Genomic DNA, 10,884 nt, shown 5'->3' on the forward strand with positions numbered 1-10,884 from the left:
AACCATAAACATAGTGTTACCCCTAACTGGAACCCCAAATTTAACCCTAACTCTATCCCTAACCATCATATTATGCCAACCCTGTCCCAGCTCTTTTCCTAAACCTGACCATCACTCTGTCCCTAACGTTACCACTAGTGCTCATTCTAACCATAAGCCTAATCCTCACTGCAAAAACAGCCACGTGTTTGATCCTTAGGCCTTGATTGACAAATTTGTGTTATGTTATAGATTCACAATGGTGTGTTATTTTATAAATGTACAATACTGTGTTATGTTCTAGATTGACAGTGCTGTGTCATGTTATCGATTCACAGTGCTCTGTTATGTTATAGATTCACAATGTGTGTTATGTTATAGATTCACAGTATTGTGTTATGTTATAGATTCACAGTGCTGTGTTATGTTATAGATTCACAGTGCTGTTACATTATAAATTCACAGTGCACTATGTTACAGATTCACAATGCTGTGTTATGTTATAGATTCACAATGCTGTGTTATGTTATATATTCACAGTATTGTTTTATGTTACAGAGTCACAATGCTGTGTTATGTTATAAATTCACAATGCCGCTATGTTATAGATTCACAATGCTGTGCTATGTTATGGGGATTTATAAAGAGCACTTAAAGGGACTCTTGTAACTGAGGGCCTTATTTACAAGAATCTGATGCATCACCATCTGTTGACGCTAAATTCACACATTGCAGAGTAGCATCATTAAACTGATGCAACTCCAGCAATGTGAGGAGTGTCCCATAGGAAAAAGCCCTGTGTCAATTTTAAGCCTGCTCAGAGGAGGCAGCAAAGTTTTGACCCAGTGAAGTTGTAGAATGACGTAATGAAAAGTTGTATATTTCACAGTGTCAATACTACGTTGAGTTTCCCATACGAATGCCCACCCTGCATACATTATATCTGGCGCAGGTATAATGTGACGCAGGGCTTTACAAACTGATGCATTAGGCCTTACGCATCAGTTTGCAAATATGGAGCAGTCTAGTGCCCTGATAGCGCCTCCACTGGGTCAAAATAAAAGATGCCACAGTGGCGCCAAGGGCTTGTCTTTGAGGCCCAGAGTTCTAATACTGTAATACCGTGGGTCTTTCTCTAACACCCCTCCCACTGTGGGTCTCTCTCTAACACTCCCCCCACCGTGGGTCTCTCTCTAACAATCCCCCCACAGTGGGTCTCTCTCTGGCACCCCCAACCGTGGGTCTCTCTCTAACACCCCTCCCACTGTGGGTCTCTCTCTGGCACCCCCAACCGTAGGTCTCTCTCTGGCACCCCTCCCACCGTGGGTCTCTCTCTAACACCCCTCCCACTGTGGGACTCTCTCTGGCATCCCCAACCATGGGTCTCTCTCTGGCACCCCACTCACCGTGGGTCTCTCTCTAACACCCCTCCCACTGTGAGTCTCTCTCTAACACTCCCCCCACCGTGGGTCTCTCTCTAACAATCCCCCCACAGTGGGTCTCTCTCTGGCACCCCCAACCGTGGGTCTCTCTCTCTAACACCCCTCCCACCGTGGGTCTCTCTCTGGCACCCCCAACCGTAGGTCTCTCTCTGGCACCCCTCCCACCGTGGGTCTCTCTCTAACACCCCTCCCACCGTGGGTCTCTCTCTAACACCCCTCCCACTGTGGGACTCTCTCTGGCATCCCCAACCATGGGTCTCTCTCTGGCACCCCACTCACCGTGGGCCTCTCTCTAACACCCCTCCCACCATGGGTCTCTCACTGGCACCCCCAACCGTGCGTCTCTCTCTAACACTCCTCCCACCGTGGGTATCACTCTGGCACCCCCAACCCTGGGTCTCTCTCTAACACACCTCCCACTGTGGGGTTCTCTCTGACACCCCCAACTGTGGGTCTCTCTCTAACACCTCTCCCGCTGTGGGACTCTCTCTGGCACCCCCCAACTGTGGCTCTCTGTCTAACACCCCTCCCACCGTGGGTCTCTCTCTAACATCCCCCCCACCGTGGGTCTCTCTCTGGCACCCTGATCCGTGGGTCTCTCTCTAACACCCCTCCCACCGTGGGTCTCTCTCTGGCATCCCCAACCATGGGTCTCTCTCTGGCACCCCACTCACCGTGGGTCTCTCTCTAACACCCCTCCCACCATGGGTCTCTCTCTGGCACCCCAACCATGGGTCTCTCTCTAACACACCTCCCACTGTGGGGCTCTCTCTGGCAACCCGAACCGTGGGTCTCTCTCTAACACTCCTCCCACCGTGGGTCTCTCTCTGACACCCCTCCAACTGTGGGTCTCTCTCTGGCACCCCTAACCGTGGGTCTCTCTCTAACACCCCTCCCACCATGGGTCTCTCTCTGACACCCCTAACTGTGGGTCTCTCTCTAACACCCCTCCTACCGTGGGTCTCTCTCTAACACCCCTCCCACCGTGGGTCTCTCTCTGGCACCCTCCAACCGTGGGTCTCTCTCTAAAACCCCTCCCACCGTGGGTCTCTCTCTAGCACCCCCAACTGCGGGTCTCTCTCATCACCCTTCCCACCGTGGGTCTCTCTCTAACACCCCTCCCACCGTGGGTCTCTCTCTGTCACCCTCCAACCGTGGGTCTCTCTCTAACACCCCTCCCACCGTGGGTCTCTCTCTAGCACCCCCAACTGTGGGTCTCTCTCATCACCCTTCCCACCGTGGGTCTCTCTCTGGCACCCCCATCCATGGGTCTCTCTCTAACACCCCTCCCACCGTGGGTCTCTCTCTGTCACCCCCAAGCGTGGGTCTCTCTCTAACACTCTTGCCACTGCGGGTCTCTCTCTGGCAGACACTCCCGGTGCACCCCTAATTTGAAGATCTGCCCACTGTCCACACCCCAGCCCTCCCCGCTGGCCCTTTGCTCTCCAGCCGACTCTTCACAAGGACTGAATGCCTCTGTCTTGTCTCTCGCCCCTGCAGGGTGACTCTGGCGGACCCCTCATCTGTGATGGGGCTCTGATGGGAGTCGTCTCTTGGGGAAAAGGATGCGCTCAGAAGAACTACCCCGGTGTTTACGTCAAAGTCTGCAACTACGTCGACTGGATCAACAACGTGATAGACAACTATTGAAGAATCCTGCAGAACCAAGCGCCATGAGGGCACTGCAGCACTATGCAACTGTGAAATAATGATCATGATAATAATTAAATAATGATAATAAGAACAATAAGAACAATAATGCAATCAAAATACTTTACTATCACAGAAACAGTTTTCCGACTCTTCACACCTCATTAAATGAACAAAGGACTGGACAGGTGCTGATCCCACACTTCGGACTTCGACACTACAGTGAAGTCTCACTAACTCACTAACACACCACCAGCCTCACACACCTCAGTGGAGTCTCACTAACACACCACTGGCCTCACACACCTCAGTGGAGTCTCCTAACACACCACAGGCCTCACACACCTCAGTGGAGTCTCACTAACACACCAAAGGCTTCACACACCTCAGTGGAGTCTCACTAACACACCACCGGCCTCACACACCTCAGTGGAGTCTCACTAACACACCACTGGCCTCACACACTTCAGTGGAGTCTCAATAACACACCACTGGCCTCACACACTTCAGTGGAGTCTCACACACCACAGGCCTCACACACCACAGTGGAGTCTCACTAACACACCACAGGCCTCACACACTTCAGTGTAGTCTCACTAACACACCACAGGCCTCACACACCGCAGTGGAGTCTCACTAACACACCACAGGCCTCACACACCGCAGTGGAGTCTCACTAACACACCACCGGCCTCACACACCTCAGTGGAGTCTCAGTAACTCACTAATCACCACTGGCCTCACACACTTCAGTGGAGTGTCAGTAACCCACTAATCACCACCGGCCTCAACCACCTCAGTGGAGTCTCACTAACACAGCACAGGCCTCACACACTTCAGTAGAGTCTCATCAACACACCACTGGCCTCACACTCTTCAGTGGAGTCTCACTAACACACCACCGGCCTCACACACCTCAGTGGAGTCTCAGTAACACACCACAGGCCTCACACACTTCAGTGGAGTCTCACTAACACACCACCGGCCTCACACACCTCAGTGGAGTCTCAGTAACACACCACAGGCCTCACACACTTCAGTGGAGTCTCACTAACACACCACCGGCCTCACACACCCTAGTGGAGTCTCACTAACACACCACAGGCCTCACACACTTCAGTGGAGTCTCACTAACACACCACCGGCCTCACACCCCTCAGTGGAGTCTCAGTAACACACCACAGGCCTCACACACTTCAGTGGAGTCTCACTAACACACCACCGGCCTCACACACCTCAGTGGAGTCTCAGTAACACACCACAGGCCTCACACACTTCAGTGGAGTCTCACTAACACACCACCGGCCTCACACACTTCAGTGGAGTCTCACTAACACACCACTGGCCTCACACACCTCAGTGGAGTCTCAGTAACTCACTAATCACCACTGGCCTCACACACTTCAGTAGAGTCTCAATACCACACCACTGGCCTCACGCACTTCAGTGGAGTCTCACTAACACACCACAGGCCTCACACACCGCAGTGGAGTCTGACTAACACACCACCAGCCTCACACACCTCAGTCGAGTCTCATTCACTAACACACCACTGGCCTCACATACCTCAGTGGAGTCTTCATAACACATCACCGGCCTCACACACTTCAGAGGAGTCTCACTAACACAGCACAAGCCTCACACACTTCAGTGGAGTCTCACTAACACACCACAGGCCTCACACACTTCAGTGGAGTCTCTGTAACACACCACTGGCCTCACACACTACAGTGGAGTCTCACTAACACAGCACAGGCCTCACACACTTCAGCGGAGTCTCTCTAACACACCACTGGCCTTGCATACTTGAGTGGAGTCGCACTAACACACAGCACAGGCCTCACACACCTCAGTGGAGTCTCACTAACACACCACTGGCCTCACACAGCTCAGTGGAGTCTCAATAACACACCACAGGCCTCACACACTGCAGTGGAGTCTCCTAACACACCACAGGCCTCACACACCTCAGTGGAGTCTCACTAACACACCACCAGCCTCACACACCTCTGTGGAGTCTCATTCACTAACACACCACTGGCCTCACACACCTCAGTGGAGTCTCACACACAGCACAGGCCTCACACACCTCAGTGGAGTCTCACTAACACACCACCGGCCTCACACACCTCAGTGGAGTCTCACTCAGTGCACTATTCAGACCTCACACACTTGAATAGAGTTTCAATAGCCCTCAATCCACGAGCTTTAGACACCCCACTGGAGTCTTGTTCAATCCACATATTACAGTTTCTTCATAGCATATGTCCATATACCCTCTGACCCTTTATTTCTTCCCTCTTGACCTATGACCTATTGAACGTCCACCGAATGTGCCCGCATCATTTCTTGGCATCAGTCTCCCTTGTGTGTCATCGCAAATAATAAAATGCATTAAATGGCAATTCTCTGTCCGTATCGTGGTTACTGACCCCTCCCCCCTCCCCCCCCCCCCCCCCCGGCTCTGTGCAGTGTCTCTGCTGTGGTTGTGAGCTCCAGTGTGTGTCACTCACAGCCAGTCCTGGGCTGTCTGCCCTCTGAACTCATTGCTTCATCACCGGAGCTCTGAGGTATTACTGGGGGCCTGAGGCATTACTGGGGGTCTGAGGCATCACTGGGGGTCCGAAGTATAACTGGGGGTCTGTAACATTACTTGGGGTCTGAAGCACTACTGGGGGTCTGAGGTATTACTGGGGTCAGAGGTATTCATGGGGGTCTGAGGTATTACTGTAGGTCTGAGGCATTACTGGAGGTCTGAGGCATTACTGGGGGTCTGAGGCATTACTGGGGGTCTGAGGCATTACTGGGGTCTGAGGTAGTATTGGGGGATTTGAGGCATTGCTGGCAGTGTGAGGCATTACTTGGGGTCTGAGGCATTACTGGGAGTGAGAGGCCTTACTGAGGGTCTGAGGCAGTACTGAAAGTCTGAGGCATTACTGAGGGGCTGAGGCATCACTAGAGGTCTGAGGCATTACCAGGGGGTAGGAGGCATTCCTGGGTGTCTGAGGAATCACTGGGGGTCCGAGGCATTACTTCAGCATCTGAGGCATTACTGACTAGTCCGTGGCATCACTGGGGGTCTGAGGCATTATTGAGGTGTCTGAGGAATTACTGGCAGTGTGAGGCATTAGTGGGGGGTCTGAGGCATTACTAAGGGTCTGAGGCATTACTGAGGTTCTGAGGTATAACTGGAGGTCTGAGACATTACTGAGGGTCTGAGGCATTACTGGCAGTGTGAGGCATTACTGGTTCTGAAGTATTACTGGCGATCTAGAGCATTATTGGGGTTCTGGGGTACTACTGGGCTCTGAGTTATCACTGTGGTCTGAGGTATTACTGGGGGTCTCTGCGGCATTACTAGGAGTTGGAGGTATTACTGAGGGTCTGAGGCATTACTGAGGGTCTGAGGCATTACTGAAGGTCTATGCCATTACTGGCAGTGTGAGGCATTACTGGGGGGTCTGAGGCATTACATGGGGTCTAAAGCATTACCGGGAGTGGGAGGCCTTGCTACTAGTCTGAGGTATTACTGAAGGTCTGAGTCATTACTGCGGGGTCTGAGGTATTACTGGAGATCTGAGGCACTACTGGGGTATGAGGCCTTACTGGAGGGCAGGTATTACAGAAGGTCTGAGGCATTACTGAGGGTCTGAGGTATTACTGGATATCCGAGGCAGTACTGAACATCTGAAGTATCACTGAGGTCAGAGGTATCACTGGGGACCTGAGGTATTATTGGAGATCAGAGGCATTACTGAGGGGCCTGAGGCATTACTGAAGGTATAAGGCATTACTGAGGTTCTGAGGCATCACTAGAGGTCTGAGGCATTACTAGGGGGGTCAGAGACATTCCTGGGTGTCTGAGGCATCACTGGGGGTCTGAGGCATTAATGTAGGAGGCTGGACTGGCTTGAGGTGGTACCCAGGGGTACTTACACCTTGCACCAGGCCCAGGTATCCCTTATTAGTGTAGAGGGTGTCTAGCAGCTTTGGCTGATAGAAAAGGAAGCTTAGCAGAGCAGCTTAGGCTGAACTAGGAGATGAGTGAAGCTCCTACAGTACCACTAGTGTCATATGCACAATATCATAAGAAAACACAATACACAGATATACAAAAAATAAAGGTACTTTATTTTTATGACAATATGCCAAAAGTATCTCAGTGAGTACCCTCAGTATGAGGATAGCAAATATACACAAGATATATGTACACAATACCAAAATATGCAGTAATAGCAATAGAAAACAGTGCAAACAATGTATAGTCACAATAGAATGCAATGGGGGCACATAGGGATAGGGGCAACACAAACCATATACTCTAGAAGTGGAATGCGAACCACGAATGTGAGAAAGTAGCCTCTTTCTAGCCTTGTTACCCCCACTTTTGGCCTGTTTGTGAGTGTATGCCAGGGTGTTTTCACTGTCTCACTGGGATCCTGCTAGCCAGGGCCCAGTGCTCATAGTGAAAACCCTATGTTTTCAGTATGTTTGTTATGTGTCACTGGGACCCTGCTAGTCAGGACCCCAGTGCTCATAAGGTTGTGGCCTATATGTGTGTGTTCCCTGTGTAGTGCCTAACTGTCTCACTGAGGCTCTGCTAACCAGAACCTCAGTGGTTATGCTCTCTCATTTCTTTTAAATTGTCACTAACAGGTTAGTGACCAATTTTACCAATTTACATTGGCTTACTGGAACACCCTTATAATTCCCTAGTATATTGTGAGAAGGTAGCCTCTTTCTAGCCTTGTTACCCCCACTTTTGGCCTGTTTGTGAGTGTATGTCAGGGTGTTTGTCACTGTTTTCACTGTCTCACTGGGATCCTGATAGCCAGGCCTCAGTGCTCATAGTGAAAACACTATGTTTTCAGTATGTTTGTTATGTGTCACTGGGATCCTGCTGGTCAGGACCCCAGTGCTCATAGGTTTGTGGCCTATATGTATGTGTCACTGGGACCCTGTCACACAGGGCCCCAGTGCTCATAGGTGTGCATGTATGTGTTCCCTGTGTGGTGCCTAACTGTCTCACTGAGGCTCTGCTAACCAGAACCTCAGTGGTTATGCTCTCTCATTACTTTTAAATTGTCACTAACAGGCTAGTGACCATTTTTACCAATTTACATTGGCTTACTGGAACACCCTTATAATTCCCTAGTATATGGTACTGAGGTACCCAGGGTATTGGGGTTCCAGGAGATCCCTATGGGCTGCAGCATTTCTTTTGCCACCCATAGGGAGCTCTGACAATTCTTACACAGGCCTGCCACTGCAGCCTGAGTGAAATAACGTCCACGTTATTTCACAGCCATTTTACACTGCACTTAAGTAACTTATAAGTCACCTATATGTCTAACCTTTACCTGGTAAAGGTTAGGTGCAAAGTTACTTCGTGTGAGGGCACCCTGGCACTAGCCAAGGTGCCCCCACATTGTTCGGAGCCAATTCCCTGAACTTTGTGAGTGCGGGGACACCATTACACGCGTGCACTACATATAGGTCACTACCTATATGTAGCTTCACAATGGTAACTCCGAATATGGCCATGTAACATGTCTAAGATCATGGAATTGCCCCCTCTATGCCATCCTGGCATTGTTGGTACAATTCCATGATCCCAGTGGTCTGTAGCACAGACCCTGGTACTGCCAAACTGCCCTTCCTGGGGTTTCACAGCAGCTGCTGCTGCTGCTGCCAACCCCTCAGACAGGCATCTGCCCTCCTGGGGTCCAGCCAGGCCTGGCCCAGGATGGCAGAACAAAGAACTTCCTCTGAGAGAGGGTGTGACACCCTCTCCCTTTGGAAAATGGTGTGAAGGCAGGGGAGGAGTAGCCTCCCCCAGCCTCTGGAAATGCTTTGTTGGGCACAGAGGTGCCCAATTCTGCATAAGCCAGTCTACACCGGTTCAGGGACCCCTTAGCCCCTGCTCTGGCGCGAAACTGGACAAAGGAAAGGGGAGTGACCACTCCCCTGACCTGCACCTCCCCTGGGAGGTGTCCAGAGCTCCTCCAGTGTGCTCCAGACCTCTGCCATCTTGGAAACAGAGGTGCTGCTGGCACACTGGACTGCTCTGAGTGGCCAGTGCCACCAGGTGACGTCAGAGACTCCTGCTGATAGGCTCCTTCAGGTGTTAGTAGCCTATCCTCTCTCCTAGGTAGCCAAACCCTCTTTTCTGGCTATTTAGGGTCTTTGTCTCTGGGGAAACTTTAGATAACGAATGCAAGAGCTCATCCGAGTTCCTCTGCATCTCTCTCTTCACCTTCTGATAAGGAAACGACTGCTGACCGCGCTGGAAGCCTGCAAACCTGCAACATAGTAGCAAAGACGACTACTGCAACTCTGTAACGCTGATCCTGCCGCCTTCTCGACTGTTTTCCTGCTTGTGCATGCTGTGGGGGTAGTCTGCCTCCTCTCTGCACCAGAAGCTCCGAAGAAATCTCCCGTGGGTCGACGGAATCTTCCCCCTGCAACCGCAGGCACCAAAAAGCTGCATTACCGGTCCCTTGGGTCTCCTCTCAGCACAACGAGCGAGGTCCCTCGAATCCAGCAACTCTGTCCAAGTGACCCCCACAGTCCAGTGACTCTTCAGTCCAAGTTTGGTGGAGGTAAGTCCTTGCCTCACCTCGCTGGGCTGCATTGCTTGGAACCGCGACTTTGCAGCTACTCCGGCCCCTGTGCACTTCCGGCGGAAATCCTTTTGCACAGCCAAGCCTGGGTCCACGGCACTCTGACCTGCATTGCACGACTTTCTAAGTTGGTCTCCGGCGACGTGGAATTCCTTTGTGCAACTTCGGTGAGCACCGTTTCACGCATCCTCGTAGTGCCTGTTTCTGGCACTTCTCCGGGTGCTACCTGCTTCAGTGAGGGCTTTTTGTCTTGCGCGACGTCCCTTCTCTCGTCAGGTCCAATTTGCGACCTCCTGGTCCCTCCTGGGCCCCAGCAGCGTCCAAAAACGCCAAACGCACAATTTGCAACTAGCAAGGCTTGTTGGCGTTCTTTCAGCGGGAAAACACTTCTGCACAACTCTCCAAGGCGAGAGGGATCCGTCCACCAAAGGGGAAGTCTCTAGCCCTTTTCGTTCCTGCAGAAACCTCAGCTTCTTCTGTCCAGTCGAAGCTTCTTTGCACCCACAGCTGGCATTTCCTGGGCATCTGCCCATCTCCGACTTGCTTGTGACTTTTGGACTTGGTCCCCTTGTTCCACAGGTACCCTAGATTGGAAATCCACAGTTGTTGCATTGCTGGTTTGTGTCTTTCCTGCATTATTCCTCTAACACGACTTCTTTGTCCTTAGGGGAACTTTAGTGCACTTTGCACTCACTTTTCAGGGTCTTGGGGAGGGTTATTTTTCTAACTCTCACTATTTTCTAATAGTCCCAGCGACCCTCTACAAGGTCACATAGGTTTGGGGTCCATTCATGGTTCGCATTCCACTTTTGGAGTATATGGTTTGTGTTGCCCCCATCCCTATGTTTCCCCATTGCATCCTATTGTAACTATACATTGTTTGCACTGTTTTCTAAGACTATACTGCATATTTTTGCTATTGTGTATATATATCTTGTGTATATTTCCTATCCTCTCACTGAGGGTACACTCTAAGATACTTTGGCATATTGTCATAAAAATAAAGTACCTTTATTTTTAGTATAACTGTGTATTGTGTTTTCTTATGATATTGTGCATATGACACTAAGTGGTACTGTAGTAGCTTCACACGTCTCCTAGTTCAGCCTAAGCTGCTCTGCTAAGCTACCATTATCTATCAGCCTAAGCTGCTAGACACCCTATACACTAATAAGGGATAACTGGGCCTG

General features: G+C 50.9%; 1 pseudogene; it reads left to right on the forward strand.

Annotated features, from left to right (window-relative positions):
- Positions 1-5,468, forward strand: part of LOC138246696 (trypsin-like) — a 56,364-nt pseudogene extending 50,896 nt beyond the window's left edge.
- The last annotated feature ends 5,416 nt before the right edge of the window (positions 5,469-10,884 follow it).

The sequence above is a fragment of the Pleurodeles waltl genome, chromosome 7 (genome assembly GCF_031143425.1).
Source record: "Pleurodeles waltl isolate 20211129_DDA chromosome 7, aPleWal1.hap1.20221129, whole genome shotgun sequence".
Lineage (NCBI taxonomy): Eukaryota > Metazoa > Chordata > Amphibia > Caudata > Salamandridae > Pleurodeles > Pleurodeles waltl.